Source organism: Temnothorax nylanderi, unplaced genomic scaffold, assembly GCF_030848795.1.
Source record: "Temnothorax nylanderi isolate EJ_2023f unplaced genomic scaffold, tnyl_v1.0 TNYL_tig0315_pilon, whole genome shotgun sequence".
NCBI classification, from domain to species: Eukaryota; Metazoa; Arthropoda; class Insecta; order Hymenoptera; family Formicidae; genus Temnothorax; species Temnothorax nylanderi.
In genome coordinates this window covers 96,879-117,280 of record NW_027249377.1, presented here as the reverse complement: position 1 = coordinate 117,280, position 20,402 = coordinate 96,879, and the positions used below count along the sequence as shown (strand labels likewise).

The 20,402-nt window shown below is 37.1% G+C and overlaps 1 pseudogene; it reads right to left on the bottom strand.

Annotated features, from left to right (window-relative positions):
• Positions 1 to 10,319: 10,319 nt before the first annotated feature.
• Positions 10,320 to 15,885, bottom strand: LOC139781095 (uncharacterized; annotated as a pseudogene).
• Between the last annotated feature and the right edge of the window lie 4,517 nt (positions 15,886 to 20,402).

Genomic DNA, 20,402 nt, shown 5'->3' with positions numbered 1-20,402 from the left:
GTAAGACTACCGACGATCGGCTTCATGCGATAGAATTAGTTACATGCCACGTAGCATATAAGCAACAAGTATTCGCGATGCCCACGAGGCCCATTTTAACTTTAACCATAAGGATCTAACTTCCGCTCTAAAAGAACCCCACAACCCTTCCTCAGACCCTTCCAGAAAACTCTCGAACTACCAGCTCAACCCAATGAGTCACACGACCATACAAAAGGGAAATCAGGGACGTGACCATATAAGGAGAGAAATCGAAGACGGAAGCGATGACGCAACCCTTCCACTCAATGACCATATAAGGAGAGAGATCGAAAGCAGAAGCAACGACGCAACCCTTCCACTCAATCACCCCCGCCACCGAGCACAAGGAAAGAAGGAAAGCGTGACCATATAAGGAGAGAAATCGGGGACTGGACCGATGACGCAACGCAACCCTTCCATCTCTCAACCCTTCCACTCAATCGTTCCCGCCACCAGGAAAATGGAATATAAGGACGAACATCCCGAGGGACGCAGTCAGTCAGTTATTCTCAGCTATCCTTTGGACATGGACTCAACACTACTCTCCAGTTCAGAGTGAGCATTACTAAATCCTTCTATATTCTTCTATATCCGAAGCCTTTCATATCCTGTTATATCTAAAGCCTTCAAGGCCCACGCGTAGCATTGCATCAGTCGAATAATCTAAAAGCGTCATCACGCGTCTACTCAAGTTGTAATATTAACAAAGCGTTTAGTTGTAACAGTTTATATAAAGTTATCGTGTAAGGTTATAGTAATACATTATTGTTTAAACGAACCTTCGTACTTCACGTGTTCTTTCATCAACTTTCACGTATCCCACACCCATCGGGTAACGCTGATTCCACCAGTAACATCAATTACTCAGTGCTCACATAGAGTACCACAATCGTCGGTCCTCCCCTTGCACCACATCTGCATACGAGGCAGTGCTATACGAGTGGCACGCTTTCGGCTGCGGGTGTCCAAAAAGAGGCAGTGCTATACGAGTGGCACGCTTTCTCGCCGTAGCAACAGGGAATCAACCAGAGAACGCTCCTTTCTGTAAATCTTTATATTACCTGGCTAAAACAAATGCCAAGATGTCGTCAAGGAGGAATCAAGTGGCGCACCCGCCGACTAAACCGCCTTCTACATACCTTTCCTCTGAATCCATTGCTGGGAGCCGAGTTTGAGTACGCGTCGGATCCCGAGTACGAGAGAGATTTTAACGCGAATACCGCGCGCAAAGCGGATTGGAAACCGAGTGCCAAGAATCTAGCTTTAGTGCGCGAAGACGGAAGTGAGCAGTGCAGTTACATCCCATTGGACAAAACCGAATCACGAGCCGAATATCGGGCACTAAGGAATCAAGGTTATCGACTAATTCCGGTAACACTGCTATTGGCTCGTCCCGTTCCCTCCTGCGAGTTTATCGCAGCCATTCGAGAGGACAATCCCCGCCGGATTCGACAGATACAACGCCGTGCCGAGATCCTGCACCTGGACTGGGACGCCCCTACGCCTGAACACTGGGGGACTGCGGATCACCCGCTGGAGCTCGATTGAAGGTAAGTGCCGACGCCCCTAAATTTAATTAGCCGATATGAGCGAGACCCCATCGCGATCCACCACCGCCGACTCTCGCCCCTGGTCTCTCGAGTTACGCGTAGGAATTGGCTGTCCCGCGCAATCTGCGTTTTCGCGTTGTGTTATCAGAATCAGAAGAGTAAACATTACCTCTGCGAATCGTGTTACCGCGACTTAACGGCGCAACAGCGTAGCCACTACAACCTCCTGGTCCGACATTACCTGCATATCGGGTTCTGGTACAAATTAGAGGAATGCGACGCGTGCGACGTTATAATCGGGGAAATCCAGGGACCCACGGGGTGTTCCACGTGTTCAGAGATATACCTCGACGTAACGCGCTCGGTGATACACGAAGGGGGGCAACAACATTTAGACATAGAGCCTACTATTATCGCCATTTCCCAAATCAGAGGCCGATAAAATCGGAAACGTTACTACCAACATCCAACGGTCGGTAAATCGAGAACGCTATTACCGACATCCAACGGCCGGTAAATCGAGAACGCTATTACCGACATCCAACGGTCGGTAAATCGAGAACGCTATTACCGACATCCAACGGTCGATAAAATCGGAAACGTTACTACCAACATCTAACGGTCGATAAATCGAGAACGCTATTACCAACATCCAACGGTCGGTAAATCGAGAACGCTATTACCGACATCCAACGTCGATAAAATCGGAAACGTTATTACCGACATCCAACGGTCGATAAAATCAAGAACGCTACTACCGACATCCAACGGTCGATAAAAACAAGAACGCTATTACCAACATCCAACGATCGATAAAATCGAGAACGCTATTACCGACATCCAGTAGTCGGTAAAATCAAGAACATTATTACCGTCACCCAACGGTCGATAAAATCGGAAACGTTATCATCAATGTGTCCCAGACACCCGGTCAATCGTCGATCTCTAGGGATAATCACTCCCCCTACTCCCCTTAAGATTTGGTTGATGACCGGGATTTGTGTGTATTCGATATTCTTTCGAAACAGAGCTACTCACGCGATCATTTGCGAGGATTGCCTACTCAATAACCACCAGCAGCCCTATTCTGTATCTTTTTGCGTTATGACTCCGCTAACGAAAAATGCGTTACCCCGTAACGCATTGCTCTCGGAAATCGTATTCTTTAGGCTTCGTTAACGCTTTGCGTTATGAGTCCCGTGTTGTTTGGGTATCTTCGGAAATATAACGCAAAGCCCAAAAGAACTAGGAAGAAATGATGACATCATATGCTATAAGCGAATCAGAATTGAAGATTTAAATTGTAAGTCGTGTGATTTTTCCCGGACGGAAACATTTATTTATGCGTATTAATTGTATGTGTAATAAATATATATGAAAGAAATACATAAAGTAAGTATTTATACCATATATATTATTAAAATATATAAATATATATTACAACTGGATTATTTTAGATTAAATTATTTACCAATTTAACGAAATAATATAGATAAACAATCGTTTATCGTGTTTTAGGTTATATGTACATTTATAGATAAGGTACTTATCTCGGTACTTATTTATATACTTCGGTTAAATTTGTGTGTATATAATATGATAGAGATAAATATTCTACTTTTGGATGTACTTATTTCTAATAAAACATATTAATTTTATTTGAGTATGGAGATTGCTAAAAAAAAACAAGGGCTCCTAAAATCAGCAATATGCAAATGGAATATCTAATTTCATACATGCAAAACCATATTGCTTTTGCTACAAATAAATTATTGGGAGCGAAAGGAAAAGTAACCCACGATGAGCAATGGCAACATTTAACTGAAAAACTAAATTCTATAGAAGGACCATCAAAGACTGTGGATAATTGGAAAAAAGTATGACTTTATATATTACATATATTTCTATTTTACACTTAAAATTTTATCACATATGTTCTTCTAATTTTTCATATAATATTTTCTTGTATCATCACTTTTATATTACATGTTATAGCTTTGGTGTGATCAAAGAAACCAAGCTAGAGCGCAGGCAGCAAAAAGTAAAGCACAAAGACAACTTACTGGAAATATCGGGAAACCAGTTCAGCTTAAAGATTCTGATTTAAAAATATTATCAATTATTGGAGGTGAATCATCTGTGGGTTTACCAGTAAAGGAAGTAGGTCTTGGACAACAGCCTGAGGTTTGTTGCTTTTTCAAAAGACTATTACAAAAGAAAGTTATAAAATGTTCATATTTATAATTATTTTTATTTCGTTTATTTCTATAGGATATGGTTGATGCAACATTGATATTAGGATTGACAAATGATCCAGAGGATATTGAAAATACTGATTCACAGGAAATTGAAGAACAAGCTGTTGTATGTATAATATATTATAGTATGATATACAAATATAATGCTTTTAATTGTTTTATATACAACACACTGATTTTTACTAAATTAAATGTTTCTTTATGTAGGTAATAGCAACAACCGACATAACTGATGATGGAGATGTAACTTTTGTTGAAAATACAAGTTTGCTTAATTTTCCGAAGCAACAGAATATTCATCAAATTAACAGTCCATCCTGTACTTCCAATGCTATTGCAACATCTTCACAATGTATTAATAATACCTCTACTAGTAGTACATCCGCAAATATTACGTTAAGGACAAAGTTAGAATCATTAAAAACAAATACGAGTACATCAAATATATCTACTCCAATCAGTCTTGGTAGTAAGTACAAATTTATAATATATCATATATATATTTTAGTATATCTGCATTATTATTATATTTCCTAATTTGTAATATACATATAAAATATTTCTTTTAAATAAAAAATTTTTATTATAGAAAAACGTATGAGGTACTCTTCCGTGAAAGAGGCTACAAGTTATTTTCAAAATGTACAAGAGGATCATAGCAAATATTTGCAGGTATATATGTATAGATATATATCATCTTTTTATATATGTTACGCGCACTAATTGCCCTATTGAAAATTATCAAATATAAAATTCTCTTGAAGTGGTTGAAAGTAATATCTGTACATTAAAAGTAGTAATGATCGAATTTCGCGATTTATACAATAAATGTCAGTAATATAATTTTCTTATTTTTGCAGACAATAAGTGAAAATTTACAACGTATCGCGTCTGCAACGGAAGCACAAAACGAACTTTTAAGAGACTCTATGAACTTACATGATCGTACATTAGATATTTTATCAGAAACTATTCAAAATCTTACTAAAAGAACTTTATCTTAAATACAGTAACTTTATCTATTCTATGTTTAAAAAAAACTTTATGTTGAAAAGAATAACTTTTTATTTGTTCTATGTTCTTACTAAGAAATACTTTATGTTAAAGACTGAGTTTTTATTTATTTTATGTTTGTCTTACTAAAAAGAACTGTATGTTGAAAAGAGTAACTTTTTATTTGTTCTATATGTTTGTCTTACTAAGAAATACTTTATGTTGAAGAGAGAGTAACTTTTTATCTATTCTATGTTTGTCTTACAACATAAAAGAATTTTATGTTGAAAAAAGAGTAACTTTTTGTCTATTCTATGCTTGTCTTATCTTATCTATCTTATTTTACGTTTATACTTACGCTAATTTTACGTTTATACTTATTTTACATGATATAAAAATTCTATTAATAATAAAAGTAATTTTTATAACTTAGACTGTTGATTCTTATTGACGTAAACCAAACTGATTGCGAAGAATTCTTCTTTGAACTCTTCTTGCTTCTGTTAACCTATCATTACAATTCATATCCCCTTCATCAGCTCCATTTATTTCTTCAGCTTGAGCTCTAATACGATTACATATTTGAAGAGCATCTGGAAGTATAGCCCTTTGCTGAGCTGCAGCTTCACCCTCTTCATCAATGTCAATTTCATGATTCATAAGATTATAACGAAAACGTATATTGTGTAATACAGCACAAGCTACGATTATGTTTGCTGCCATTCTAGGATCGTAATGTAAAACACGATGACTGAGGAGACATCTCTATACATTCTTTAAAACACCAGACATTCTTTCAACACAATTTCTAGCAGAAGTATGACATTGTGTGTATCGTGCTTCTGCGCTTCCCTCTGGTGCATTTGGGATGGGTGTCATTAGCCAAGGTTCTAAACAGTAACCTGCATCACCTGTAAATTACATAAATATTTATATATATGTCACTAAAATAATGTAAATTAATAATCAGTGATAATAATACTAAACCAACAGCTACGTTGATCGATCTCCAGAATCATATAAGCGTATCATTTCATTCCTTACAGCGGAATATCTCTATATGAAAGCATCATGCACCGTTCCTGGAAATCTGGCATTTATGTTTAATATTTCTTAATCATGGGAGGCTACCTGTGTGTGTAGTAAAAAATATAAGTATGTATCAATTTTCTTTAAAAAAATTGAATGTAAAAATGACGTGTATTTATAAATATTATTCGTAATATATCAACTTACTGCCTGCGCATTTATGGAATGAAAACCCTTATGATTTGCGTACGCTTCTTCATGTTCTTTGGGTCTTACGATAGCCACATGTGTACAATCAATACAGCCGATAACACCTTTAAAGTTTCGTTCTTCTTGAAATATGTAAAAATATATTTTACAAATAGAATATTGGAAAAATATGCTAATAATAAATTAGATACAAGAAATAGCCAAGTAGTTATATAAATTTGCCTTAAATATTTTTTATAAATTTGTTACAATTACTTAAAAAAAATGAAAGCATAATCACAAGTATAAATGGCTGATTTGCTAATTTTAAATTTAAAAAAATTACCTTCTTTTTAAAGCTTCTCGCTTTTCCTCTGTTCTTGGGAACTGAATCCATTCATCGGCTAGTATTTCGGTAATACCTACTGCCACTGCTTTTATTGCGCGACTAACAGCAGGTTGTGAGATTGACACAAGATAGTCATTCCCTTCTGGTATGAGCCAATGGCAAAAAAACGTAATGCTGCCAAAACCTAAAAGTATTTAAATGTATTTTTAATATCTTTTATTAATTTCTTTCAGGTTTTGGCTGCATTACGTTTTTTGTATTTGCTTATTGAATATATATATGTATATATACTTATATAACACAATTCAATATATATAACACGTGTGTGTGTGGGTGTGTTAAATAAATATGGATTTCAATGAATGTAATTACCTGAGTTGTCACATGTAATCCATTTGTTCGTCTACGTTGAAGAGTAGGTTGAAGAGTATTACATAAGTAATAAACCGCATCTTTAGATAATCGACAGACTTTAACAAATTGTTGGTCTGTCAGGCTAAAAGGATCAATAGTATCTCTTAATGTCTTCATTACAATAGAGTTTTCTCTCATTACTTCCTCTTCTTCTAAGAAATCCCTCATCAATGCAGCAAAAGCCATCTTAAAGTCAAAATATATAACCTGTATAATATCATTATTGCAAAAGTTTAATTTATACCAATACAAAATTACATATATAAATATATATTTGTGTAAATAAAAGTCACGTATGCATAGCCAACAAATAATTACCTTTGTGATTGCGTTATAACCTTCTTCTTCAGTCTTATTACACAAAACGGGCTCGATACGGATCGCGTTATGATGTTTAACGCTGTTCAACAACCGACGTTACCATTGCGTTATGTAACGCAAGCCAAACGCATTAAAATTGCGTTAAAGTGGCTTACAAAATATGATTTTTTAGTGGAAAATAGTATAACGCAAACTGTAACGCATATTGCTAACGCCGTTACGTTAAGATGCATTTCGGGAATTCGAAATCGTAAAGCATACGTTACGAGCTATATAACGCATGCGTTATAACTATAACGCATGCGTTAAACAGTTACAGAATAGGGCTGCAGGCCGCTCGACAAGAGTTCGAGGGCGTCCTTTGACATTTCGTGCAATACGGTGCGCGAACGGAGTTTACAACGTGTTCTGATTGCAACAAAATCCTAGCCGACTACCGCCCCGCGCTCGAGTGCTACTATTGCACCGAGGTCGAAGAAATATTTGAACGATACATCTTAAACGCACGCGAAGAACCCCATAATCAAGCTCTCCCCGTGAGGATTCGAATCGGAGCGACCCGCTGGTAACGGGATCCGGATAGCAAATTACCCCGGTCGCGGGTATCCCCGGGTAGAGCCCCTCGGCTTAACGACCCGACAAAGCGACCTAGCCCCGTTAGAGATCCGAGCACCGCGTCGCGGCCGCGATCCCTCGGGACGTAACAACGCTTGAAAAGGACCGAAATCACGGTCGAAACGTAGCGTTTTTTAAAATCAATTTGGCCAGTTGGGTCGAGTAAACGACACTTACGCTGATTTTTTTAATACACACTGGCGATTTAAAATTCTCATTTGGTTGTAAATAAGAAAACCACAGAAGCCTTTAACTTTTAAATGTTATTCTATATACTGTCACGTCTTTTTCGCGCCCGAGGCGCACGACGGATCAAAAGGGTTAGGGAGAGAAGGATGGTGGGCCTCTCCGACGATTCCTCGCACAGTCCGGCAATTCGACACGAAATTGTAACGTTGGGCGCCAGACGCGTAGACACGCGTCCACTAAGTACGCTAAGATCGCGAACACCCGAAAGAAACGCAAAACGCAAGGAATCCGGTGTGCGAGAGATCGGCCAGGTCGACCTAACGGTTATGGGCGGGATTGATGAAGGTCAGCGCCAGATTCGGCGGGGTGACGCATAAATCACACTCTCACATATTTAACGAAACTAAGAACAAGTTTTATTGTAGTTAATAGAGTAAATAATAAACAAAAAAAACAAAGAGAATGATTAAATCGCGGAACTCAGAAATGGAACTGAATAGATCAGACATTAGAGGATTTTACCACGATTTTACCAAGATGAAAGAGAGATAAATTTCGAACTTGAATTAAACAGTAGAACGGAACCCAAGGCGCAATAATAATCCAGAGTAATGAACGCGAATTATACTGTACAGCGCCACGCTCGGCGCGCAAGAACGCAATTGTCATCGCGAAAAGATTCTGTCGCCAATGGATCCTAAACCTAACGCGAATGATCGCACGGCCCTTACTACGGGGTACAATGTTCGTGAGAATCTCACGACGACGCAATATCTAACGCTAGAACGCTAGGCGTAACGTGGAACATCGCACGCGATTACACGGACTAGACGAGGACACAAAACTCTAGATCTGACGCAAACGGAAAGGATAACATTCAAACGCAAAATGATAATTCACGCAGGTGATAGTCTAACGCCCTTAGGCATCCCACGCGAGTGATATCCTAACGCAACTAGTAACGCGAATAATATCCTAACGCAAGAAACTACCGAACGCGAGTAATAATTCAACGCGAGTAACATCCGAACGTAATTATTCTAACGCGAGAAGCAACCGAACGCGAAGAGGATTCTAACGCGAACAATATCCTAAAGCAAGTACCATCTGAACGCAATTATTCTAACGCGAGAAACAACCGAACGCGAATAATATTCTAACGCGAATAATAGTTCAACGCGAGTAATATCGGAACGCAATTAAATATCAAACCGGGGTATCACGGTAATGGCGCGTGAAACCTTAGTCTCCGCGGCACGCATTCCGACGCCCCAAAGCATGCGGTCGCAAACACGGAAGTCGCGAGAAAGGGCGTATTCGCGATATTGAATCTCTTCGTGGACGCACCCACCGCAATCTCCAAGGGCTTGCAGTCGTCGGCCGCGATCCCGTGGCCACGAGACCATTCCGGTGCCCCTCGCTTTCGCTGTCGATCGCTAAATCAACGCCTTGTCGGCGAATAACGCTAATTACCGAAATTATTCCCGAGCGAGAGCGCGACCCGGCGGGCGGTGTCGTGGCTTTACATGCACGCGAAATTACCCGAGGCAACCTCACCGGAACTCTGCTTCCTCTCCTGGTTCCTCGCCGTCGTCAGGGAATGACCTCGCTTGGCCGCTGGACGATATCGCGATTTTATTGAGATCCGATAAGCGACGCGTCGATTTCCGAGGACGATCCAAGAGTGTTCGCCGAAATTCGCTCGATGGCGGAATCGATAGCGCGCCCCACCCCGGGCGTACGCGGCCCCTCGACGCTATAGCGCGGGCCAATTAGGGGTGAGCTCGCAGGCTCGCGACGTATCCTTGCGCAGGGCCGTCAATCACGGTTCCCGCAGGGCGCTTAATGGTTCCTTGCTCGCGCGGCGATTTCGCCGGGATCTTTCCCGGCAGCGGACGGGACGCAAATGTCTCCGCGTTCCTCCGTTTCGGTCCGGGAATCGCGGCCGTCCATCCCGGAGTCCGGTCTGCAGGTAAGGAGGGCAGGTAAAGTTCATTCTGCCCCGGCGTCCCGGGGCCCTGCTTCTACGGGTCCGTCCGCCGCTGTATCACGCGCCGTGCGCGTGTTCTCCTGCGCTCCCTTGTGTTCGCCGGCCCGCGAGCCTCGCCGCGGTCCGCTTTCGTCGATCGATCTCTCGACTCGATTCTCCCGGCTTGTTCCATTTCTCGTGGTCCCTCGTATTCCCTCGGAGAAAATCCGTGTCTCGTCTCGGTGAGGCGCCACGCATTATACAAAATAAAATAAACAAAAGGATCAGAACATGCAAACGCGTTTATTTATGCCCCTGGAGATCTCGCATCGACTCTTTGGACCGTCCTCGGGCGCGAAACCCGCGCCTTGTGACGGCGGCGGGGCGCTGCCACGGTGCAACGAAACTGCAACGTCACAATACTAATCGCTTTCTTTCTTGCTGAACAATTCCCTCAAAAGTTGTATTCTCCTGGTGTCTCCTTTCCTTTGCCTCCTCCTATTGTTTAAATAATTCCAATTTTCTTTCTTTATTGCTCAATTTATGCTTCGTTTTTGGAGGAGAATTTTTGACATTTTCCCTGACGTCAATAATATTTGAGTCCTTGTCTGAGATGATGTCGAGTAGAGGCCTTTTTGGGTATTTCACAGACTTTGCACTTCGAAGTACTTCTGGCTCGATGCTATCATCAGCTTGACTAATTTCTCTTAACTCTTCTTCAAACGGCACTTTTTCTCGTGAACTGCCTGATTTACGGTTATTTTCCACCGCTTTCTTTTTTCGTTTCAGAACCGTTTTATAACGATTTTCGAGTGGTGTTTTCGAGATATTCAAATTTTCATGCAATTCTTTTGAAATCTCTGCCTACATTGTCTTCTTCGATTTAATTTTTTTCATTGGGCCTATTTTAGAAAGGTATATTTTATATTTATCTAGGAGACAAATACAGTTGCCGAATCAGTCCATGAATCTGAAAATAGTTGCACATATTATTTGAAAAATACAAAACATGAATGTCAAAGGAATAAGATGATGTAAAGTGTAAAAAAGCCTATGTTGGATTGACGTATGGAAACAAGTGTTGCAAAAAATCGAAAAAACCAAATCTGTAAAATTGTGTGTTGAGTGTAACCGGATGGATACTACATTTGTGATTTCCATTTCTTTCTTGTATTAACCCAGGAAAGTGACTGTAATACATACCACCATGTATACTACATATATATAAAGTGGCGGCAGTGTGGTCTAGTGGTAGAGCGCCAGACTCGTAATCTGAGGAACCAGGTTCGAGTCCACTAGAGCCATGTAGTATGGAAAAAGTTTTTTTCCGAAGAAACTGCGCCCTCCGTGCAAGATAAGATCTTGTGCGGAAAAAACTGGGCTCCGTCTTTCGGAAGAGACGTTAAACCGTTGGTCCAAAGGAAATGGATGAGAGTGGGATAGGGTTGGGTACGTCCCTGCAAAAACGCCGTAAGATACTAGACTGTGAACCGTACGGGGATATACAGTAAATAATAGTTTAGTTAGTTACTACATATATATACATGGTGTGAATGTGTACAAATACGTTATTGAAATATATTTACCTATTGACTTCTGACTATTACTGTCTTCGGATAGTGCTGAACTGAAGTCAAACTCATTTTCTTTGTTGGTGCACTGTTTATCTCGACGATTCTGACTCTCATTAATGTTAACGTTGTATATTAATATTTCTCTAAATCAAAAAATGCATATCATTGTAAAGGTATATACAAAAAGTATGGACATTTTATAGTCATTCTATTAAGTTCTATTCTCGGCATAAAATAAACAAGTGCGAGCGAAAATCTAATTTCAATAACATTACCTATCTCCTTGCAGCCGATATATTTTCCTTAGTAAGTTCTCTTCGCCGCCATCGGTTATTGTATACAATCCATTTTGGATTAACAGTTTCACGTACTGGATAGTATATGAATCATCATCTGAAATAAGTTAATGAGACATCGTTCAATAATGTATTAATTATCATACGGTATAACAATATAAAGAACTATTTTTAGCTGCTTTTCTTTTACGAACCAAAAACTGACACGAATTGACACACTTGAACACAGTGTATTATTTTGATGTCTGATGTGTTTGAACAGACATATAAATACAGACATATGTCTTACGTATGTTGCATGTGCTTTATAAAAGAAAAGCAGTCTTTATAACAAATTTTTTCCATTGTTAAGTTATGAGATTGGCAGAATCGGTAGAATGTATACTTACTCTGCAATTTTTTATATAATTCTTCTTCATCATCTTCAAGTGTTAATTCTAAATTTTTTTCCTTGGGGATAGTGGTTTCCCGATTAGTACTTTTATGATAAGACCTTACTCCGGAAAAATACTTGACAAAAAAAAAGAAAATATTTAATTACAGATTGATAATTTGCGCAATTATTTTTATTACAATGTCGTATTGTTAAGATATATTTTAATCTTATTACGCGCTTTGTTGATTTTCAGATTATCTAGAGCAAGACGTATAATAAAAAATACATTCGGTATTTTGTCTTCACGATGGAGAATCTATCGAAAGCCCATTAATATGCATCCGAAATATATTGATATGATTGTTATGGCGACTGTATGTCTGCATAACTTCATAAAATCTGAAAAAGATCTTGTGCAAGCAGAGGACAGAATATACTGTCCTTCACATTTTGTAGATTCAGAGGATTCTCAAGGTAACATCATCCCCGGGGAGTGGCGACGATATGGTGAAAACGCACTGAGAGATATCAAGAGACACGGTAGTGTCTCGCGCCAAGTATACGCGAAGCGAGACCGACCGTGACTCTTTTACGCGACGCGACGGGTTGCGAGTACTCGAGATGTTGAGATCTCGATAACGAGTGAACGGATCAAGTTCTAAGTAGGCTTGATCGATAGCTTAGGGTCGATTTGGGGGGGGGGTATCTATTATAATATTTTCCGCTACGTTCCCTACGAGCGGAGATATTGCAACGCAAAGTCCAAATGTGAAAATTTATTTTTAAGATACTTTCTACGTCGACCGTCTCTCATGCCATGCCATTATTTCATTGGCTGGAGTCGCGTCCTTTTCACTTTTTCGACACTGGTGGTGCGCCAGTTTCGATGTATACGTGTGTGTACTGCGCGCAGTGCAGACAGTGCGTTCAGGTTCAGCGCGCTGTCACAGTCAGTTTACCTAACACGGTAGTGTCTCGCGTCAAGTACGCGCGGAGCGATACCGACTCGACCGTGACTCTTTACGCGACGCGACGATTAATATTTTTTCTGATTCAAGGTAATTGTTTTATTTATTTACATGTAATTATCCTATTATTATACGACGCAAAGCGAGACCGCACCGTGACTCTTTTACGCGACTAAGTGCATGTGACAGGAATTATAATAATAGTTTACGTTTACGTGAGTATTACTTCTGTAGTAACTTATACGAACGATATCGTCGTAGTTACTATAAAATCTCCCGTTTATGCGGAGGAATTATCGTATCGTTCGTAAGTTTCTACAGAATTAAGTAACGCTCGCGTAAACGTAGTATAGGTTAGATTACCGGTTTCTTACAAAATTTTACATAAAACGCAAGATTCACTTATGTATGCAAGTTTAACGCCTATTAAGTTAATATGAAATAATTTTCCTAAATGTAAAAATAACACGATGTTATATATGCGGTTTGGCGTGAATATATATCGCGACAATAGCCGAGGTGATCGAAGAAGTTGTGTATAATGTCCCGATTCAACGGCCCCTGCAGAGATCCCAAGTTTAGGTCGCTGCTGCATAGCCGTGGCTGTGGAGGGGATAGGATCGCTTCACGTGACGCTGACACACACAAGCCAAGCGCCCCGTGTACATGTGCGCTCGGCGTTCGGCCAGCCTCGGCCAGCTAGAGAGAGCAAACATGCTATGCTCTTTCTCTTTCTCTCTTGAACCGGCGCGTCGTCAGCCACGCGGACGAAATACGTATATTAACGGCTTGACTGTCGCGTGCCTCTTTCTACACTACATGCGATCAGATGCGATACACTATCATATCGCTTAATGATTTTACAATCTAGAAGTTATAATCATTAATTAATTAAATTATAATTTCTTGTGTATATAAAAAGTATAAAAGAAATAAAAAAACAGAAAATAATAAAAATTTATTCTTGGTCGTTTGAACAACTTGTACGTTTTTTCTTTTTAAACCTTTCATCTGTTAATAATTTAAAAGGATGATTTATATTACACGAACCTTACAAATATTTCATATAAAAATAAATTAATGTGCATTTTAATCACAATGATTAACTACATAAAAATTGTAAAGAGAATACGTAAAGAATGTAAATGTAAAATAAATGATTTAATCGTTTTAGACCCAATAGTATTTTATTGGAATATGTCGAAAATTAAGCATCCAAAATTCTCAGAAACTGCAATGAAATTAATACAATTATCAGGTCCATTAGCACAAACGAAAGACTTGTCCAACTGTTCATATGTTTATTCTTCCATAAGTATTAATTTTTGAACATTCAAAGAAGCTCCTTCTTATTTGTTATGTATTACAAATTTTTGTTAAAAATGGAAATAATGAATATTAAAAAAAAATTTGTTTTTCACTTTACCAGAGATTTATTCAGTTTTCATTTTGTGTTCTTTATTTGATATAAATTTTTTTTAATTAATTTACAGTGCCGCTCAAAAGTTTGTTTTTTAATTTCTTAATTTTTTAGAGCGAGAGATAAATTGTAATATCTCCGTAAGAAATGGTCGTAGAAAAATTTAAAAACAAGAATTTAAAAGTATGCAGAAATAGCTTTCCAACCATGTTGTTGAAAAATTTTTAAGATTTTTTTATCACGATTAAAAATAAATTTGAAATATTAGACTTTTTCAAGTTTTTGGAAAATACGTTTTGTCGTCCGTTTTTTAAATAATGACACTAAAAATTTTTTTTGTATCTTATCTGAAAGTACTAAAAATAAAATTTTATTTGCTTGTTGCACAATTCTTTTACGATTTTTTTTCACGATGTTATTAGCTTCCAAAGTTGGTGAAATTGTAAGTTTGTTCTGTCAAATGAAAACATTGAATTTAATAAAATATTCTTGTTTATTATAATCGAAATAACTAAATAACATATAATATATATATAAATACATACACAGAATGACTATAGTATAATGTACAATAATGCAAACAATTAGATTTTATCTATAATGTATGTATGCATGCGCGTAACTGTAAATGCGTGAAATCAAAATACAATTAAATATTATGTATGTACATACATAAATTAACAAAATTTCCATATAAACGTCAACAAGTATTAATCAAATAAAGTATAACAATATGATTCCAAAGCCATTCTCGGCGGCAAAACCAATTTCCTTTATTATGAGAATTTTTTTAATTTAAAAACTATAAAAGTTATGAATTTTTAATAAAAATTAGGTTTTTTCAATTTTTTACTTTAATTTAAATTTATAAAAAATAAGTAAAATATAATACAGCTTTTGCAATGGTAAGAATTTGTTAAAACTCACAAACATATTAAATTTCTTTCACATTTTTATTATCCATGTTCTTTATGTTTTCTATAAATATTCTTCACATTTAAAAAAGATAAGTCATGTAAAGAATTAATTTATTATGTATAACGAATAACGTAAATTATAAGGCATATCACTGGCCTTGTTTATAACAAATGTGTTTAATACGCATGAAGTAGAAAGTAAGTTAATTAGCCAATGACAAAATTCATTTCATAGGAAATAAACATTTCATACGTATTTAACACATTCAGTGTAAATTACGATGCATCCGCATAGAAAACGTTTTGTTTACATAGGAGAAAATCGTGACCGCCCGCCGCGGCGCGTCATCGTGTATCCCCACTTTTTCAATCGAGACAATCGGGTTGACTTACTGCGCTTGCTTTTGTTTTTCTGCGATCGTCACGGACACGTTCATTGCGCTGCACCGATTTAGCTTTGCGAAACTCTTTTTACGGTTAGATATTATCATTCTTTTTCCATATTTTCAGTTTTTATTTATTCTTTTACTGCTTCTCTCTTCATTTTTCCGTTTCTATATTTAGTAGATTTCTGCTCTCTTTCTTGTTTCTTTTCGTCATTTTTCATTCTTTTCCTCAATCCTTTTGCTAGTTTCTTTCTATCTTTCTATCTTCTTATCTATCTTCTCCCACACAGCACCGAAATATTTCAGAAAGCTTTCAAAAAACTGTCAATGAAATATGAAACCTTTCAAAAAAACATTTTAGACATGTTTCAGATATGTTTCAGAAATATAAAATGTCCGCGAAGCTGAGATTTCAGAAATGTTTCTGAAATATTTCTGAAATGCTTCAGAAATATGTCTGAAATGCTTAAGAAATACCTCTAAAATGCCTAAGAAATATCTCTGAAATGCTTCAGAAATATTTCTGAAATAATTCAGAAATACCTCTGAAATGCTTCAGAAATATCTCTGAAATGCTTCGGAAATATCTCTGAAATGTTTCAGAAATATATGGGAAATATTTCAGATACTTTTTCTCATATACAGGGTGATCCGGAACAATTTCCTGTCCTTCATAAATCATATTCTTGAACACATATTGTAAGACTATTTTTTATCTTGCAAAATGTTATTCGATTCTCAGTTGCTGAGTTATTAAGCTAATAGTTTGTCTATTACGGGCCGGGTACAGGAAGTAGACAGGAGCGGCACAATTCACTGTCAGATGTTCAACTTCTGCGTCAGCATCTGACGGTTAATTGTGCTGCTCCTGCTTACCTTCTAACCGGCCAGTAATAGACAAACTATTAGCTTAATAACTCAGCAACTAAAAATCTGATAATATATTTTGCAAGAAGAAAAATAGTTAACAATTTGTTCAAGAATACGGATTAATTATTAAAAACAGGAAATTGTTTCGAATCACTCTGTATATCTATAACAAATCTGAAATAGATCCTTATTCAAAGATGTATATTATGTCTATTAGGTTTATGTGAAATATTACAGAAATATGTAGGTAAGTCAATAAAATATTTACAAAATACTTTTACAAAAAGAAATGGGCACAGTAACAACTGTGCCGCAAGCAACACGTAGAACTACGTCAACTGTCATTATTTCATGTTAAAGTATTCGATATAGGCAATGCATTCATTCATTTATTTATTAAATCCATTCATCCATTCACCCATTCATCCATTCACCCATTCATCCATTCATCCATTCATCCATTCATTTATTCATTCATTCATTCATCCATTCATCCATTCATCCATTTATCCATTCATCCATTTATCCATTCATCCATTCATCCATTCATCCATTCATCCATTCATCCATTCATCCATTCATTCATTTATTTATTAAATCCATTCATCCATTTACCCATTCATCCATTCATCCATTCATCCATTCATTTATTCATTCATTCATTCATCCATTCATCCATTCATCCATTTATCCATTCATCCATTTATCCATTCATTCATTTATTTATTAAATCCATTCATCCATTCACCCATTCATCCATTCACCCATTCATCCATTCATTCATTCATCCATTCATTTATTCATTCATTCATTCATTTATTTATTTATTTATTAAATCCATTCACCCATTCATCCATTCATCCATTCATCCATTCACTCATTTATTAATTCATTTATTTATTTATTTATTAAATCCATTCATCCATTTATTCATTCATTTATTTATTTATTAAATTGCGAAAACATTTAGCTTACATTGAGAGCTTTCAAAAACTATATAATAAAGTATATTTTCCTTTAATATTTTTCGAGAAAAATCTCTTATAATAATTCCATTTCAAGAAAATCGGTTATAAATAGAAAGTTCGGTCTTGTTTTATCATAAATGGAACTTCTTAAGCTTTAAAATGAGATGTCATTTATTAGTCTACGATTATTAGTTTCGAAGATATAAACGTTCAAAGTGTGACATGTTTTCGTTGCATCTACGAGAAATTTAGCTAAACTTTCTAACGCTACTATATCTAAACGAGAAGAAATAGAGAGTTCAGGCTGGATTTATCATAAATGGGACTTCTTAAGCTTTAAAATGAGATGTCAATGATTACTCTACGATTATTAGTTTCGAAGATACAAACGTTCAAAGTGTGACATATTTTCGTTGCATTCGTTGCAGGCTGTGCCTAGATTTACCCCCCCCCCTTATACCCCTCCTTACTGTCGACAAAGACGTAGTTCTACGTCAAAACGGGTGTATCCTTTCTGTAATTTTTATTTTAATTGTGATAGTACCTACACTGTTGCAACAATTTGCAACTAACAGCCCATAACAGCTGTACATAATATGTAACAATGTTATTGACATACATAATTATATTTTCTTTATGTCTTGCAACACTTAACACTTTTAAAATCACAAATTAAAACCTTATAATAGAGAGATAAACTATGAATATTATATATCACATGTGTGCGTAAAAAAAATATATACCTTAGAAAGATAAACGCATATCATTATACATGTGTGTAAAAAAATATATATACCTTGGAAAGATAAACCCATCATATATCACATGTGTGTGTAAAAAAAATATATATACAGAGTGGGCCACCAAAAACGAAACAAACGTGTTTTGGTATTTAACTCAATTAATACGAAAAACGCTCAGATACTTACTTACTTTAGTTTCAAGGCGGACATGTTAATTGGCTATTTTCGTTCACCAAACTTCAACCCCGTAAGAAAATGTCTGAGCGTTTACCTTAGAAAGATTAACTCATATTATTATATATCACATGTGTGTAAAAAAAAAAATATATATATATATACCTTAGGAAGATAAACGCATATATTATTATATATCACATGTGTGTACAAAAAATACCTTAAAAAAATAAACGCCTACTATTATTATATATCACATGTGTGTAAAAAAAATAATATATAGGGTGGGCCACCGAAAATGAAACAAACGTATTTTGGTATATATTTAACTCAATTAATACGAAAAACGCTCAGACACGTCAACTTTAGTTTCAAGGCAGACATGTTAATTGACTATTTTCGTTCACCAAACTTCAACCCCGTGAGAAAGTGTCTGAGCGTTTATATATACCTTACAAAGATTAACTCATATTATTATATATATATCACATGTGTGTAAAAAAAATCAAGAGACACGGTAGTGTCTCGCGCCAAGTACACGCGGAGCGAGACAGACCGTGACTCTTTTACGCGACGCGACGATTTGCAAGTACTCGAAATGTTGAGATCTCGATAACGAGTGAACGGATCAAGTTCTAAATAGGCTTGATCGATAGCTTGGGGTCGATTTGGGGGGGGTCCGTTCTTTTCATTTTTCCGCTACGTGCCCTACGAGCGGAGATATTGCGAGCAAAAGTCGAAATGTGAAAATTTTATATTAAGATACGTCGTCGTTAAGATACGTCGACGCTCTCATTCAATATATATATGTCTACAGAGAAAACGTCACTTTCACTTTTTCGACACTGGCGGCTGCCGGCGTTAGTATCGCAGTGCAGTGCAGTGCAGTGCAGTGCAGTGCAGACAGTGCAGACAGTGCAGCGCGCTGTCACAGTCATCATAGACAGTCAGTTAACCAGTTAACCTATGTGCATAAGGCTGCGTTCGGAAACGTCACCCGGGTACACGCGGGTATACTTTCTTCTTCTAACTTGCTGAGATAGAAAGAGAAGGGAGTATACTCGGGTGACGTTTCCGAACGCAGCCTAACATGGATAATATTGCGATCTCCCGCCCCTTCCCTATTTTCTCAATGTGTATTTCTGATGACTTTTGGAGGTTACGCTGTCAGCTGCAATCTGAAGCGATCTGTATCTCCCAATAGGTACGTTTTCTTACATAAAATTCTTGTGCATTAAGTTCCATAAACGTCTTTGCGTGTTGCGATTAGTTTATCAGGCCAGAGTTATATTCGTCTGGATTTAAGGACTATATTCCCTCATGTCTCTTCGCCACAGGATGATTTGTTACTCTGATCTTTTCAGGTGTGGTAGAGGATAGATAGAAAGTATGAGATCCTAAGCTGTATTGAGTGCAACGGTTATCGAGGTACGTTGTAATGACCACGTTACACACCGACAAGGTAAAAAAAAAGAGAACGGAAAAATATAGTAAAGTTCTTATTTTGTCGATCAAAGTCATGATCGAGCCGGTTTCCCTAACGGTTTTATCGCGAGACAAACAAGTATCTTTCGTAATTGTGCTTATTCATTCTCGTTATCGCATCCGGTTTATATAAAGCAAAAAATATTCTATGTTTATTTAAAATTTCGAGACAGCTCGAGGAGGCTTTATAGAAATTTGTTGTGCGAGGTTTTCGTGGTTTTTATATTATATTATATATTGACGGCAGGGAGCTGATGCCGAGGAGATCAATCCCGTTTGCGCGAAGGCCCCGTTTACGCGAATATATTATTATATATATTGACGGCAG